The following is a 17,626-nucleotide window of genomic DNA, read 5'->3' as shown; positions in this document are numbered from 1 at the left end:
TGTGCAAATGGAGTCAGCTGGGAATATCTTGACACCTAGCTGAAGCCACATTGAAGTTCATGGGACGCTGCCCAGGCACAAGGGTCTAATTCTGTCCGTATGGATGCAGTTGGCAGGACTGCAACCTGGCTTGGGCTGTCTGCGTCCAGCCTCTCTACTGAAACAGCGTTGTTTGAGATTACAAGCGTATCCTGGTAACATAGGTCACGTGCTGTATAGCTCACCGCGTATTATAGCTACATGAAACTGTCATTGTGTAACAGTCTCTGAGATTCTCAGCTTCTCCTGCACCTAATGAAGCCGTGAAAGCCTCGTCACTGGAGGTTTAAAAGACCAGGTTAGAGCGACAAACAGCTCCCGATGCTGGTCTGGGTATACTTGGTCCTGTCTCAGCATGGGGAGATGGACAGATGACTTCTCCAGGTCCCTTCCAGCTCTATATTTCTGTGATTTCATGACTTTACTCCAGTGCAATGTGGGTGTAATATACTAGACTTGCTTTGCACAGGGGTAGGTGACTGCAGATGCACAAAGCAATGGAGGATTAAGTCCCCTGGTTTTTGTTGTTCTTGTTTAGCAGTAGAGCTGCCGTCTTTTCCATTCATCCTTCCAAAAATCTCTCCTCCTTTTACAGGATATTTCACAAAGTGAGGAGGTTTGGCCCTGTTTTTGTTTCATAAATAAGATCATAAGATTTCAAATGCTGGCAGGTATGTGTTTAGCTGAAATATTCAGGAAGAGACTCTGAATAGCTGATCTAGACTTTTCCTTCTTCATGTTGTTGTAGCTGTAATACGTGTTTGGAAGCATCTGAAAAATAGCTTGAAAATTCTTTTTTTCTCTTGGGGATAAATCACGAAAAATGTTGCATTAAAAATGGCTGAGTTTATTTTAATGTTTCCTTACTAAGAGCAGTGGTACAGCCTGCTACCTCACAACAAGCCTGGAAAAAAGGAGCTAATTCAGTATAGAGATTTTACTTTACTGGGTTGGGCATTCAAAGCAGAACTTGGTGGCAAGCTGTATAGTGCAGCTACAGGGCTGATTGCCGGCTCTCATGTAACCTTTCTGCAGGGCTCCGCTGACAGCTAATGGATGTTGCAGCAGATGGTGTGTGGAATAATTCATGAATTTAAAAGAATGCCCTTCCGTAGAGCATGCAGATGAGTGCGGGAGGTTCACAAATCCCAGCAAACTATCGTGTGAGCGTGGGGAGCACTACAGGGAAACGGTTAAAGGGGAAAGATGGCAGTATCTGCAAATGTCACACCCCTGCGCCTGAGATCAGAGAAGTGAAGTGCTGTGGAAAGAATGCTCTGCAGCCTGAGGGTGGCAGTGAAAGGAGGCGTGTTCAGAACCTTGCAGCCTTTGCATGCTGTAAGATGTGGGAAGCAAAGGTCTGAGGAGCTTGCTGGGAAAGACTTGGGTCTTCCTGACCCCACGTTGTTCACTGTCAAGACAATCACCAGCTCTGAGCGCCCTACGGGCATTGAATCACTTCATCTCGCAACTGCTGAGGATAGATCAGTCGTGTTCTCTGTGAAATGGCGGTGAGAAGGCTGCGGGTTTGTCTACATGCCCAGAAGTACAGGTGCAAGCTGAGCTGATGTAGACCAGGGTTATACCAAGGTAAGAGTGTCCACAAACAAAATTGCACCTGGTCAACATCACACCGTTCTTTCAACTGTGCAGTGTTAGGTATAGAGCAGGCCTGAAATACAGACAGGTTCAGGGCCAGATTTACAAAGGCGCTGAGGCAGTTAAAGATGCAGATAGGTACCTAGTGGGATTTTCAGACGTACCTCAGAAGGGCCCATTGACTTGTCCAATGTTACTCAGAGTAACAGAGCTTGAAATCATGTGACAGTGGGAATTTTTGGTAATACTTTTATGCCCCCTGTGTGTGCCTCAGTTTCCCCAATATGCTGATATGTTTCCCAGTGAGTGGAAAAGGATTGGTGGCTCTTTAGCCTGCCCTGAGAGCAAAAAGTATGAATGTCACTTAGGGCTTGTCTACATCACAAAGTTGCAGTGCTGGTGAGGGGGTTACAGCGCTGCAACTTAGGAGGTGTACACATCTGCAGGGCATCACCAGCGCTGCAACTCCCTGTTTGCAGCGCTGGCCGTACTCCCGTTTTGTCTCGGGTGTAGAGGATCCAGCGCTGTTGATCCAGCGCTGGTAATCAAGTGTAGACACTTACTAGCGCTTTTCTTGACCTCCGTGGAATAAGCAGGTATCCCAGCATACCTGAGGAAGCCTCTGGTAATCAAGCTGGTCTCCTTCCCCGGTTTGCTCTCGCGTTCCCCGAACCCCGAGCAAGCAGGTCTCCTTCCCTGCGGTTTGCAGGGTGGTTCGGGGAACACGAGAGCAAACCGCGGCGAAGCTGGTCTCCTTCCCTGGTTTACTCTCGCGTTCCCCGAACAAGCAGGTCTCCTTCCCTGCGGTTTGCAGAGTGGTTCGGGGAACGCGAGAGCAAACCGCGGCGAAGCTGGTCTCCTTCCCCGGTTTGCTCTCGCGTTCCCCAAACCTCCGTGCAAGCAGGTCTCCTTCCCTGCGGTTTGCAGGGTGGCTCCGGGAACGCGAGAGCAAACCGCGGCGAAGCTGGTCTCCTTCCCCGGTTTGCTCTCGCGTTCCCCGAACCCCCCTTGAAGCCGCCCAACAGCGCTGCAGTGTGGCCACATCTAACACCACTTGCAGCGCTGGTTGCTGTAAGTGTGGCCACTCTGCAGCGCTGGCCCTATACAGCTGTACTAATACAGCTGTAACAACCAGCGCTGCAAAATTTTAGATGTAGACATACCCTTAGTTATCTGAGCTGGGCTGTGTCATTATGAGGAGCTGGCCAAGGCCAATCTCATATCCTCCACCACAGTCACCAGGACATTGACACTTAGCAACCAGCGACCCAAAGGGAGGTGGATTTCCCCACCTCTCAGCAGGGAAACTGAGCAGCATGCCCCCCCCAGTGTGAGAAAAATGGACAGGGGAGATGCAAAGGAGGGTGGGGCACAAATGAGTTGGCTGCTGGAAGGCATCAGAGCTCTCACCTTGGATCTGATCAAGGAGGTCAGACAGAGACCCCTTGAACAGCGGGATTCACTACAGCTTGGCTGGCAGAAAATACAAGAGCTGTGTATTTTTCTCTCTGCTAGCGTAAATAAACCAGTCTGTTTTGACAATGCTGTTTGAGTGTCACTGCAAATGTTAGGTGAAGTGCATTAATCTGAAGAGCATAAAAGTCTCTGCCAGGCGTGTGTCTCGGTTAGACTCGCTGAGTGAAGATGTGAAGTCAGAGTGCTGAAGCCCCAGAGGTTCAGTCTCTAAGGGGAGGCAGTGATGCCACATGCTTTGCCTTGGAGGAAAAATGAGACCCATTGAGGGTCTGGTATACTGAAGGGGTTCTGCCTATGGACTGTAGACAAGCTGAGAAATCTTGTGGATCTGTGACATCAGGCTGGCTGGATTTTTTTTTTTTTAACTAAGGTGATTTAAATCCGTGATTGAAATCATAGTATAAATCACCAACTGGAAAGCCTTGATTTGAATAATTGAGTTTAATTAACTTTTCCCTTTGTGCATCAGTTGTTTTCTAAAGAAAGGTGCATTCTCATCTGTTGATATAACCATTAAAACATGTTGATTGACGGCTAAATGGAGCCTTTACACTAGAATTGGTACATCTTTTTGCTACCCTGGAGGGTGCACTATAATGACGCATTTGTTTAAGGAATTATATAGCTTAATATTTTTCAGTTCTTATTAGTTGTACAATTGTGATATGTTAGGAAACGGTGAATGATTGCTTTTTACTAGATAATTAACTTTTTGCTTATGATTTGTGTCAAACTGCATTAGGATGGTAACTGGTATTTAATTAAACACAAAACACACACAATTTATTTTTATGAAACAAAACCACCGTACATCTTTTGGAAACATGAACTTCTCTTTTCAAAACTTGTTTCACATTCACAATGAAATGATTAATGAAACAGAGGGATTAACTGTAGTCAGTGAATTAAACTGGTGGTTTCAGGTCAGCCTGGGGAAATTTTCAAATATACTTAAGTCCCAATCACTTTTACTTAAGTTTCTACTCACCTAAGTCTCTTGAAAATCAGGAAGTCTCGTAAGTCACTTAGGCTGAACTATTGTGGCATATTTATAAAGTTTGACTTCAAATGTTTGATGATTTCCCCTTCAATTCTTTCTTTGCATAGTTAAGCATCCTTGAAGACACAATTTTTGATTCTGGGTTGTGAATTCAGCATATTTTATTTTTTATTTAGAATTTTGAAGAGATAATAAGTTTAGGACTTAAAATGTTTTGTATTAAATTCAGATTTCTTTGCAAACAGGTTTGCTTTGAAAAAGAAAAACATAACAGCATAAAAATCTAATTAAATTTAAAAAATCAGATATTTTTGATTCTTCCATCCCCCAAAAATCTTTATTTTATTTTTATCCATCCTGCTAGAAATAGACCACACATCTCTAGGCTCCTGGCCTAGTGCTTTACCCACAAAGCCATCCTTCATGTCCTCTTGCTTAGCTGCTTCAGGAGTGCCAGAGGTGGCAGCTGTCCCCACAAGACTTGCATGTGTCTTATTCTGCTTTTTGCCAAGTGCCTTCTACATGACTGAGCTGTGTGAATAATTAATATTAGCATTACCTCACGTGCCTAGCAGCCTTTAAGGGACTTGCTCTCATTTATTAGATGGTGCAATGTGCCCACTGACGTTGGCAACAACCACTAAATAGAATGGCCCCTGCCCTGGAGCAGCGTGAGCGACAAGTTTGAAGTTGTCAGGAGAGAACAGTTCAATGAGTATTGGGGTCAAAGCAGTTTGGCTTATAGGCCAGTATTTATTACTAGGTGATTATTTGCTGCTACTCTTTTGTTACAAACGGCACTGCTTTCTGTTGCAGAAAGCCACCTGTGTGTGATGGGCTAAAATGCAGGGCAATCCCAACAGAGTCTTGAGCTTTGAAATACATTGTGAGATTGCCAGACATGTAACTCTAATCAAGTTTATTGTAAAACCAAGAGCCTTTCAAATGTGCTTAGAGGCCACTTCTGTAACAACTGCTTGAACAAAACTGTAATAGTAGCAAGAGGTTTTGAAACAACCCAATAACTTTTTTTAGAGAGGCGGGATGGAGAGGGTGGATGTTAGTTATAGGAACCTACATAGATCATATGCTGACTTTTATTCTTTAATTGATTCAAATTGTAGCTGTAGATTGTAGTTAATAACTGAACAAAGGGAGTTCGGACTTGATTCTCCCCTCCAGCTTGTGCAGTCTTGTTAGTGCAAAGTGCTACCAAGTGAGGGGGCAGTGTTTTGCACTCACTTTGCATAGTTGTTTACACCAGTGCAAGGGGCAGAGCAATGAAGAAGCAAGCCTCTTGGGTTTTAGAGGGTGGCAAATGGAACTAGACCTCAAACATAATTCACAGAAGAGCCTTGATTACTTTAAGTGGCTGTATATTTCTGCCATAAGCATAGAAACATTAAATGTTCTGTGCATGTGGTACCAGAACAGTCTCTGCAAATTCTAAGTGACTGCAGCGTAATCCTAGCTGTTTGTCAGATCAGGTAGATGCCATGAAGGGCTTTCTAAGTATAACTTGCAACAAAGGGTCCTGTGGCGCCATGTAGACTAACAAATGTATTGGAGCATAAGCTTTCGTGGGTGAATAACCACTTCATTGGACACATCTGACGAAGGGGTATTCACCCATGAAAGCTTATGCTCCAATACATTTGTTAGTCTATACGGTGCCACAGGACTCTTAGTCTGGATCTGTAAAAAAGCAACCAACACGGCTACCCCTCTGATACTACGAATAACTTGCGACAGTAGTAGTACCTGATCGTCCTTTATGGAATATACAGACTTGATGAACTTACCACCAGGGATGGGTCCCTGCTAAATGCCTCAACAGTATATCTACTATCTCACTGGAACACCTGGGTTGTATGCAGTAGTGATCTGGAGGGATACATGGAATTGAAATGTGATGAGGGCTTGAGTCTCTTTCTTACAGTCATGTAAATCGGGAGCAACTCCGCTGAAGTCAATACTGTCTCTCTTTCCAGCCCTCTGATTATTGGTTCATCCCTTGGGAACAGCAGTCTTGCTGAGAATGAGTCTCAATTCTGGAAAGCCTTGAATTTTGTGACATTTCTGTGCAAGATGTTTCCTTCCTGTTGTGTTGGTTGCGGGATGGACTAATTGAAATAATCAAGTGGAAAGCCTCCATGTACATCATAGATTTTAGTCAACCTTTCCATTTGTACTTTGGTTATTTTCTAAAGAAAGGTGCATTCTCATTGGTTGGTATAATCCTTAAAACATGTTCATTTACAATTAAGCAGAACCTTTACATTAACTTTGGTACATCTTTTTGCTATCTAGACATGTACACTATAAACATATATATTTATGTAAGCAATTATATAGCATAATATTTTGCAGTTCTTATTAATTGTACATTTTTGTATGTTAGAAAATGGTACATGATATGTTGCTTATTCACTAGATAATTTACTTTTTGCTCATGATTTGTGTCCATTCCAGTTACCATCTTAAATGCAGCTTTAAGTAAACACACAAAACAGCATATAAAATGTGTTTTTTATCCAACAAAACAATCTTGTGTGTTTTGGATACATAAACTTCTCTTTATCAAAACATGTTTCTTATTTACAACTAAATGATTTATTAAACAGAGGGATCAACTGTAGTCAGTAAATTAGACTGATTATTTCAGGTCAGCCTGGGAAAAAGTTCAAATGAGCTTAAGTGAAAGTGACGTTGAGCTTAAGTTACTTAGGTTGTCCTGTTGTGCCATATTTATAAAGCTTGACCTCAAAAATTCGATGTCTTCCCCCTCAATTCTTTCTTTATATAGAAAAACAGCCTTTAACTCTTTTTTTTTAATAGAGACTCATGAATTCAGTAGATTTATTTTTTATTTAAATGTTTGAAGAGATAATAAATTTAGGCCTTAATGTATTTTGTATTACATTTAGATTTCATTTTAAAACAGGGTTATTTTTTTAAAAGAAACTTCTTAAGTTTAAATAACAAAATAATTTTTTTCCCAAAAATCATCCATTTTTATCCATCCTGGTTTGTGGGATATTTTTATCTTTTGGGGGCTTATTTTTTTCATTTTTTGGTTTTCTTAGGGATCATGTGCAACAGTTACTGCATATCTGAAAGAAGGATCAACCACTTTGCAGTTGATGATGTGCTTTGGATCAAGCTCTAAACAATATGAATATAGTTGCATAGCGGCGTGACCACTGATCTAATTAATTAGCTTTTGGAATATATCCATTAATTCAGGGTTATTTATAGTGATGCTGTCAACTGGAAATCAGACTTCCCGTTTGAAACTTTTTTACCTGCAGTTGTTCAAATTACACTTAAGGTTACTCCAACTGAACAAGAATGGAGGAAAAAATCCTATTTATCTTTTTTCTTCCCAGTTCATGTACACTGTATTTGAATGCTCTTGGTATATAGTCAGTTTCATGGTGTCTCCCACACTCTTGGTCGGTTTCCCTTGTTTGTGTGAGTTATTTGCACACATTAACAACAAAGAGAGAAATATTTAACAAAATAAGATGATCTGGTTGTAAAACCACAAAAACTGTTTAGCATCTGAAACGATTTTTGATTTACTTGTTAAGAATTAGATTTCAAGATGGTGTCCTACTTAAGCATGTATTTCATGTGGCTGATTCTTCTAAAGAATTCTGGCATATATTGCTGGATTTTGTCAGCAGTTGAAGCAAAGTTCAAGAACTTGATGAGCCTTAAGTGTTGAAAAAGGCTTCTCGTCTTTGAATCTGAAGTAACGTTCTTAGAATTGTGAGGAGTCCACTCAAACTGCACAGCTGCAGAAAAAGGCGTGCTAGACTCACAAGTGGGACTTGGACTTTTAAGTACAAGAAAAGCCAAAATGAATGTTACGTCCACTATCTGTAGCAATCTAGTACTGCCACCTTGCGCTCTGGTCATTCAGCACAGTTGCCTGGTGGGCAGTCAGACATTACAGACAGAGCATTAAATGTAATTGTTGTTCAGAAAACCCGCAGTGCCAGATTGATTCTTGTGCAGCCCGAGCGCACGGAGGGCAGGCTGTCACTCACCTCTTCCTGACACTTAACTCCACCAGTCTCAATGAGTTAGAGCTATAGCTGGTGTAAATCAGTGTAGTTCCATTGATTTCACTGGACCTGTGGTGACCTACACCAGCAGAGGATCTGGCCCAGTGGAGTTACATCGGGGTAAAACTGGTGCAAGTTTGAGCAAGATCATGCCTGATTCCTACTAAATAAGGAAAAAAGCTGATGCTTACCAAGCCAGTGAGAGCAACACTTCTCTTGTTTCGGCTGGCTGTTGCTCTTTGCAGATCTAGCTCTTATAGGATTGTAACTGCTGCCTCAGGTGGTGTTTCCTTTTTAGCACCTTAATTGGTGATTTGACTTCCTGCTTGATAGGACTACACAAAACGTCCATATTTTTAATTCTCCCAATTATAAAATAGTAGCCAGTCCCCCTCTCAGGGCTACTACTCTGATATTCTCTGCAGATCAGGCCATTGGGTGATGGAGAGGGAAAGTGTGGAGGGCCTGTTGCGTAAAGTCAATATCCACCAAACAGAGGTTACAGAAAGTGGTCCTCTGTGTGTTGCGAAACCATTTAAAAATCCTGGAAGCAGATTTGCTCAGCTGGTATAAATCAGAGCTACGCTGATCTACACTAGCTGAGACTCAGCCCTGGTATTCCCAGAACTGACTTTGTTGAGGCCGTAAATATTAAAGCTTTGCACCTTGTGTCATAAAACATTTTGGTCTTTGCACGAAGCCTTTAGCATAGAGAAACTGTAGTTTCTCGTGAGACTGACTGTAAAGCCTCTCCTCTGTGCTCATGTTTTGTTTTTCTGATGGGTCCTCATCCACAGGTTAGCATTTATTCAAGCCTGACATTTGCTTCGGTAATAGGCACTGGCGATTTTTACAGCACATATAAAGTACAGACCATGGTGTAAAGTGCATAATTTCAATAGGACTTGTTTTCTCTGTGTGCAGACCAGAATATCGTTGCAAAAATAAACGTGCTTGATGTATAACCTTGATGCAGGGGATTTGGCTTGTTCCCTGGCTTTCAAGATTGTCCCTGAACTTCGCTGGACTGCACACCATATTGCTGCCACTCCACGGCACCCTGGCAAGCCCTCTGCTCTTGCTTCAGCTTGTAACAATTCACGATCTCCATTGCACTGTCCCCGTTACTTGGGAGGGTGATTTTTAGGTGGGGCGTGTGATCGCTCGTTGGCAAGGGTAGGGAGTCTGGATTGAATAAACTCTGTGCCTCTGTCAAATGATGGTGGTGGTGATGTGCCCTGTGTCTGTCATGCCTAGATCATACGTCCTTCAGGGCAGGGACTGAATGTTGGAGCTGAAAATGTAAATGGTTGATAATTAAATGTAGAAATGGTTAAATCCCTTTTTGCTGTTACCAGAAGAGCCCTACTTACCATTGCAAGCCAGCACTTTCCAGCTTCTAAAGACGTGCCATTACATGGCTTTTTTAAAAAAGTGGAAATGGGTCAAAATTTTAGGCTGTCCACACCTGTGCATGCATAAGCTTAGAGACCGCATAAGTATCCTGGGGTAAATCTGAGGATGACTTGTGGGGCCTCCATTTTGCCACGGGTGATTCAGAAATCTTTAGCCTCTGGGCTGCCGGTCCGGCAGGAAGCTTGTCAATGCCTGGCAAAAGAGAGGGAGAGCAAAGAAAGGCAGAAAGTTGTCAGAAACAGCTTCTGGCCTTAGCTGTGGTCACAACTGCCACATTAAAGTAAACCTGCTCTTAGTCGTGATCGGGTCAGCACTGTGCTCAAATGGGTGTGTTGCTGCCCTGATCACTGCTAAATGCAGGTTCTGTCTGACTTGTCTGGGGGAGATGAGGGGCAACATTTGTTGTGCAGGGTTTGCGTTTTGATTTGTCTTAAATATAAATGGCCTGTGTTATTTAAGAGCAATAATGTATTGTTAATTCACTCTGTGAATGCCTTGGTAGGATTTTATAGTGACCTTTCATTATGCACAACCAATAATGTGCCCCCTCAGTGCCCTCTACCCCTTCTCCATCCTTGGTTCACAGCAGTTTATGGATGACCTGTCCCAGATCAAGCATGAGAGAAGACCCAGAGTCTGTGGCAGAAGTTTCATGCTGAGGCTGATCAGTTGCATTGTAAAGATTCTTTGGAATTCTTCTGCCCTGGCTGCGTAGGAGGCAGTGAAATGTTTCTTGGCCTCCACTATAGTATCTGCCTAGCATCACTCAGCTGATTTGTTCCAGGTGGTAGGTAGTCTGGTTAATCCAGGCTGTCTTCACTTGGTTGCTCATGTGTGCTCCTCCTGTTGTGAGTTAATTTGCAGATAAAATCGATCGTAGCCAGACTTAACTGTCTGCAGCCATGGAGGTGGATGAGTCACTAAAGAGGAAGAACACTAGGACCAGTTTTGGGCCCCCCCTGCTACAGATTGGAGAGAGTCCAGCAGAGGGCAACAAAATTGATTAGGGGGCTGGGGCACGTGACATACGAGGAGAAGTTGAGAGAACTGGGGTTATTTAGTCTGCAGAAGAGAAGTGGGGGGGGGGGGGGGGATTTGATAGCAGCCTTCAACTACCTGAAAGGGGGTTTCAGAGAGAATGGATCTTATCAGTTCTCAGTGGTACTAGATGACAGAACAAGGAGTAATGGTCTCAAGTTGCAGTGGGGGAGGTCTAGGTTGGATATTAGGAAACACTATTTCACTAGGAGGGTGGTGAAGCACTGGAATGGGTTACCTAGAGAGGTGGTGGAATCCCCATCCGTGGATTTTAAGGTCAGGCTTGAGAATGCCCTGACTGGGATGATTTAGTTAAGGTTGGTCCTGCTTGGACCAGGGGGTTGGACTTGAGAGTCCTTCCAACTCTAATCTCGCTAATCTTCTATGATTCTGTGAATGTATTGGGAATGTGTTGACCCCTTGTAGCCTGAGTGGACTTCTGGGGAAGGCTGAAGCGTGTTGTTTTTTGAGAGAGGGTGGAATGTGAAGGCAGTTCTGCCAATTTGTAAGATGTTCTGGTGGCTGGTATGTGGTGGAGCAGGCGAGGAAGAAAGCGTATAGCTGTTGTGGTTCTGCACTGATCTCTCTATTGTTTTAATTGACATCAGGGTCACCTCTAGTCCAGGGTGGGCCTTCTTTTATATTGCTCAGTACAAATCCAAATAAATATAATAGAAAGAATGGAAAGAGAAAATCTACCTGATCATGGTTATTTTAGCACCATGCTATGTAAGGACAATGCCCATAGCAGCCCCAAAATGAGACTGTTTGCAGTCTTTGCATTGCCTGGTTATGAAAGTGTTTGTTTATTTTTCTTCCTTTGTTGTGGAGGTTTGATTATCGGTCTCATTATAAGATGTAATAGGAATTTAACATTTTACAGTGTCTGGTAGGTTTTCCCTGGTGCCCCATTCAAAACTTGGAATAACATGATGAGAGCGCTGATCAAATGCTTCCTTTGCAAGTGACAAATGTGGGGAGTGCTGTGGGAACATTCCTTTTATGCAGTCTGTATCTGAAAAGAATGTTTTGTCTTCTGCTGCTGGTGAAGTCCAGAATTGTTAACTATCTGTAACAATCTATCAGCACAGTAAAATTTGAGATGAGGAAGAATGTTATAATATGGTCTCGTGCTTCTGGCTTTTTCTAAATACACCAATGTTATGACTATGCCTCGGGCTTGTATGTCTTTCCACAGAAGATCTCTCCTTGATGTGCAATTAACATTTTCAAATTGGCAGAGTCATCCATCCAATTTTAAGGCAACCACTGAAATCATAATTAGCGTGCTCACCCCCAAAAATCAACTAAGGTTGGCACCTCACTCCTACATACCATGACCTCATAACTAAAAACTTTTAAAAGACTATTCCAAGTAAAATATATAAATGCACAAAAATTAGAAAGTTCAAGACTGTTTCAGAATATTATATCTTGTTAAGGTAGCTTACAACTTGAATTCTAGAAAACGAATGCTTTATGCCGAGGTAACTTGTGTTGGCAAAAGTTTGTAGTGTAGACTTGCCCACAGATTTACAAGACAGCCATATGAGCCACAAGACTTCCTAAATCAATCCCTCTCTCTGTGTGGCCAGCATTTCACCTTGGTTGTGTTTCACCCATGACTGATGTATGTGGTGTTGTGGAAAGCTGGCCAAGATTCAGATGCTGATTTCAAAATATCACCGTGAATTCTACACCAACACACATGACTATCATATCGAGGCGAACTGAAAAATCAAAAGCCTTTGAGCCAAACCAGATTTGCAGCTGTACAACTTCAAAGATCAAACTTTCCTCTCTGGGTTAATTTCTCCTTCTGTTCTAACTCCATCTCTGGGTTTTTTGGTTTTTCTTTTTTAGCAGAGGATACCTCCATTTATTTGCGAGTATTTAGAGTAGCCCTTGTGGGTGGGTGGCAGTGGTGTTTAGGAGGAAATGGTTCATATTTTTCTTGCCACTGCCTTGCTGGCTGAAGTCTGCTTCTCTAATTATATGGGCTGAACTACAGGAAGAGCTAGAAACTTGAATGGTGACCAAATAACTGAAAATAAATTGTTTTCCAAAGCTCCTGTTCTGAAAACTTGCTTTCTCCCCCTGATTATGCTGCTTTCCTTCTGATTTGTTATTGAACTCTAAGGGCCAGATCTTTAGCTGGTGCAAATTGGTGTAGCTGCACTGGGTCAGGAGCACTATGCTGATGTGCACCAGCAGAGGATCTGGCCCTAACTGTATGTCTTCGTAAAATGTTTTTGAATGAATGGCCTCACAGCTTTCTTTTTTGTGCTTTTGTGTGTGGGGGGGGGAGGATGTGTGGGGGACAACCTGAGAGAAGCTGTACTTGTTTTCTCCTCTTATGACACTTCGGAAGTCAAAGGGGAAATTTATTTTTAAAAACAAACTGTAGGCGGTTGTGGAACAAAGTCACTTAGCTTTCCCCTTCCCCTGGCCCCTCAACCTGAGAAGCTTGGAATTGACTGACTCCTGTTCTGTCGCATCAACTTAATACAGCAGTTCAGAATGGCAGAGTTGCACGTTATCCGCCTGACGCTACAGAGCCTGGGCCAGTGAGGGGAACAGCATCTGTTTCTCATTGGACTTTGCCTTTGGAAATTCCTCATGCTTGTTTGTCACATTACTGTCTCTTTCTCTCTCGTTCCCTTCAGTAAGTTTACAAGACTCGCCGGAATGCACATATGGTCCTTATCAATTCCCAAACTTCAGCTTTCTGCTGGTTAGCAATTTGTGACATTAGGGCTGTTAAAGGCATTAGTCACACTTACTCCAAATAGAAATGTTCATGGTTTTTGGAAACCTAAGGAGGAAAATGCTTTTTATGTCCGTTCTTGGCATAAAGGGAGATGTTACTGCTCTGAGTTTGCACTGACCTTTAAGCTAAACAATTGGCCTTGAAGATAAATGTTTGTTCCCACTTTGCAGCCACTTGTGAATTGTCATATTTTGCTGACTCTTCTCCTAGAGCTCATGTAGGCGGTACCCTTTTCGCAGCCCCCCTCGCTCAGTTTTTGCAGGATGCCATGGTAAGCTATTCCCCTCCAAGTGTCTTTATGCTGTAGTCTGCTGTCTTGAGATAGTACAACATGGGCTCTACCAGCCGCAGTTGTGTGTGTCGCAGGCTGTGGTTGGGTCCTCAGCAGCCCTGATTGGCTCAGAATTCACTCACCAAGTACAAATTAACAAGCCTCTTGATGCTGGGCTATTAGGGAGAGAGTTAAATGTCTCTTGGTTCTTCTCTCCTTTAGGGGAGGGAGGTGGGGAGAATAATGGGTTTCAGTAGAAAGAGGGGTGAAGAATGTGAAAATTAAAATAAAAGCCTCACCTTGCTGGGCTTTCCTATTATGGCTGCCTTTGTACATTTTTGTCTGTGTGACAACTTGCGGTAACACTTAAAATTAGTATTAACTGACGAGAGAGCCAGAATGGGAGTGTAGAGGGAAGAGCAGTGTGACATGTGTAACAGGATGAACTAAGGTGGGGCCCTTTAGGAATGGCTACTGCAGAGGGGATGGATACTGGGCCCAGTTGTTCTCTCAGTAGTGGTGTCCATTGGGAATAATGCCGTTGGACTGGAATAGAGAGCAGAACGTGGTGCATGGATTCTAGACGTCAGTCGGTATGCATGGGGAGAGATTTGGGGGGAAGAAATACATTATCACACTGTGTGCTAGCATTCAAAAGTCCAAGTACTCCTAGCTTTTAAAATTGACGCGTGATTACATTGGATATTTGTAGCCTGATTCCAAGGATGAGCTGAACCCTTGATGGGCCTGAACGATTGTTGCACTAGGGTTCATCTAAGCCAGGTCTGGCAGTGCAATGGGGCTGATCCAGCCATTGGGGAATTTTTGTATGTGAAAGAAGTCCCAGACCTCTGCCACACACAGAGCCCCGTTGAACTCTGGCTGTTTCTGATTGCTTCTTAGTCCTCCTGGGACCACACATAACTGGGCACCTGCTCGGGCAGCCCTGAAGGCGTTTTAACTTGTGCCAGAGGCCAGAAGAGGGAGGTGGAAAGGGACCTCTTTCCTCCTCTCTGGGTTCTGCACCAAGCACACTCAAGCTACACCTGGGAATTGGGCCATTTATGTTCAGGAAAATGAGACTCTTTGCTTACTAGGAAATGGTGGGGGAGACTTCTGGAGAAAAATGGAGGCACTGCAGCCAGGGGATAGTCAGTGCATCAGGGAGGGAAAGCAGCATTTGCTGATGGATGCTGTGGTAAAGGTAACTAAGACCAGTAACTTGGTGTCTCCAGCCAGCTCCGAAGTTGCTGAGACTTTCTGTTCCAGGAGGCAGGAGCTGTTGAATATTGTGCTTGTAAGTTGCATGAGGGAACCTTCCCATTTTGTGCCCTACCCTCAGGTTCCATATATACTCATAGGCGAATACCGGCTATCTTAGGCTGACCCCAGTGCAAATCTGCAGCCATATTCTCGTTGCAATATCACTGGTCTAGTCAGCATTGGACAGACACTGAGGAAGGAAAGATCCCTGCCCTCAGGAGTTCACAATCCAAACTAAAAAAGAATCATGCCTTGCTCGTGTAAGAAGAGCCTCTCCGCTGATCGCAAGCGGAATCTGTCCAGCTCGAACGATCACTACCTGGTCATGTAGTTGTTGGCCTACCTCCTTGTCCAAGATCTTGCAGCCTCCAAGAGTTGTTTCTTAAAACACATCTCTGAAATGACCCCCGTTTGTGGAATCATTCAAATAGTAACATCTCTGCAGCAGAGCTGCTTGATTGCCTGTTTGCAGCATCCTGGGGCCACAGCTGTTCCAGTTTAAGCCGATGGAACTGCTCAGCAATTCTGTCTGCAGCAGAGACCAGTTTTGTCTCTTCGTCTCCACGGCTCTTGTTGGTCACACTAGAGTTGGCTACAGACTGTGTGCGCTCTGGTCTGGCTATTGGCCAGCTCCCTTCCTGCCTCTCTCCCACAAAATAACAGATTTTCACTGTCCAAGTGCTCCAGGATAAACAGAGGAAACAGTAACTATATTCAAGGAGAAATGTCTCCCATCCCCCGAGGGCTCGGCAGCTATGCTGAGATGGAGCCAACTGTAGCTTAATATTTTGAAATCCTCCTGCTTGGGAGTCTTAATTCTCGCTGAGATGGCTGAGACCCTTTTCCTCTCTATCAGCTTAGAAAGCAGCAGTGGGGACATCCCAAGGGGAGGCGCACCTCATTGTTACATGCTTGTAGGGCAGCAGCATGGGCCAGATGATGAGCACTGTCTTGGCAAAGTCAGGAGATGGCTGCAGAAGTTCTAGAGGGAAAAGACCTGCTTATAGCAAATCACTGCATGGGATTGTTGTCGGGCAGAGGTGCTGGAAGTCTGGCAGGTCCACCTGCTTCGTATGTCTGTATGGCCCATGTGGCATATTCTCAAACTGCAGAATGTTAAGTTTTCTTTTCTTTTTTTCTTTTAACAGTGTTTGTAGACCTGAGAGTTGCTAGAAGGAAGGAAGGAATAGTCTATTGGATGTTTTCTCCATAGTATTATGCATAGGTTCTCTTGTATGGAATACCCTCATGGTGCAACGCTTTCAGCATCACTTAAGCCTTCATTGGGAACCAGTGGGGATCATCTGTGTGTGCTATTCCAAACATACACAGTAACCTGGCTCATTGTCCCTGTGTTAGGGATGATTGTGGATTGCTCCACACTCCATGTGTATACTCCCTGAGTACTCTGGTTTTATGGAGCGGTGGATGAGAGCAGTGCTCCATCCAAAAGCAAAAAACAAAAAAAGAGTACCGTTCCAGCTTGCCAAAAAATTGCCAGAGCAGCATTCCCAAGTGCTGGGTGAGAGATGGTGCACTTTCTGCCTGTGCAAGGCCTGAAGAATCCTTGAGGTTCCCAGTTTTGTATCCAGCATCCTAAGTCACATCAGAAACTGGGAAATGTGCTTCCAGTCATCATGCAAAAATGTCGCCTGCTTGAAGCGTTGACTCTGATAAAAGCCTAAGAATATTTTTAAAGTTACTACTAAAATGTGTGGCCTCGAATAACTGAACTCTTGCTTCATATTTTGTGGTTTATCTCAGTATTTTACATACTGGCAGTTTCCCCCTCCCCTTGAATTTGTGGCTCATTTGTCTTTTTTTAACTCCTAAAAGGCACATGAAATCTCAGTCAGACCAATAAGTGAATGAGTCCCCCATTTTAAGGCAGTTGTATGGGGCCACACCTAAAAGAGAGCTTAATAGATTCTGCCCAGAAATGAGTGTGTGATGGGGCGGAGGGTTCGACTGGGTATTGTGAACCTGTGTGTGTGTTGGAAGGGTGTGTGCTGGGGAGAACACACATGAGACAGAGAGACAGCCTTTAGGAGCAGCTGAAAGATGGTGGCCAACTGAGGAAGAAACCTAAGAAGAGGTTTTTGGTGCAGGCTGAAAAGAAGGCTTTTGGTGCTGCGAGCAAAAGAAACTGTTTCCTGCTATCTGATTCTCTCTGCTTTCAGAGATACAGGATGTTGTACATTTTCTGTAAATAAACAAACTGCATCAAAGAAAACAGCGGACTCCATCTACTTCCTCTGGTCTTAAAATTTGACTTTCTGCTTGGATGGAAAAGGGGCGGCAATAGGCTTTAGTCAGACACAGGTTATTGGGCTGAGAACAGGGTTAACTAATTCAATTATTGCCCTGTAATAGAGAGGAGGTCAGACTAGATGATCTAATGGTCCCTTCTGGCCTTCATCTCTATGAATCTGTAAATAATCCACAGGGCCTTGGATTCAGCCGCATGTTGGAGGCAGGGCTCCATTGACTGTGGGAAGAGAACAATATATTCTGCTAAAATAAGTTTCTTCTCATTACCTTATTCAATGTAGGGATGAGAAAAAAATGCCACCTTCTCAATCCTCCGGTCATATTTCTCCCCCGCCCACCTCCAGTGGAGAATCATAGCTGCTGTAGTCAGGAAAATAAATTTGTATTGCTTTTTATTCCTGTTAGCCCCG

The 17,626-nt window shown here is 43.6% G+C and overlaps 1 protein-coding gene across 4 annotated transcripts in view; it reads left to right on the top strand.

Annotated features, from left to right (window-relative positions):
- The window catches only part of SEPTIN11 (septin 11), a 72,242-nt gene that overhangs the window by 11,953 nt on the left and 42,663 nt on the right, over positions 1-17,626 (top strand). Inside the window, exon 1 of one of the 4 annotated variants that reach the window (XM_030565146.1) lies at positions 1,430-1,629. The exons of the other annotated variants lie outside the window; for them this stretch is intronic. The gene's annotated coding sequence lies outside the window, so the exon portion shown is untranslated. Of the gene's footprint in view, positions 1-1,429; positions 1,630-17,626 lie in introns of those variants that run through there. 4 annotated transcript variants of the gene reach the window in all.

This window comes from Gopherus evgoodei, chromosome 5, assembly GCF_007399415.2.
Source record: "Gopherus evgoodei ecotype Sinaloan lineage chromosome 5, rGopEvg1_v1.p, whole genome shotgun sequence".
Lineage (NCBI taxonomy): Eukaryota > Metazoa > Chordata > Testudines > Testudinidae > Gopherus > Gopherus evgoodei.
The sequence above is the reverse complement of the archived record's forward strand: the minus strand, read 5'-3'. Positions and strand labels throughout refer to the sequence as shown.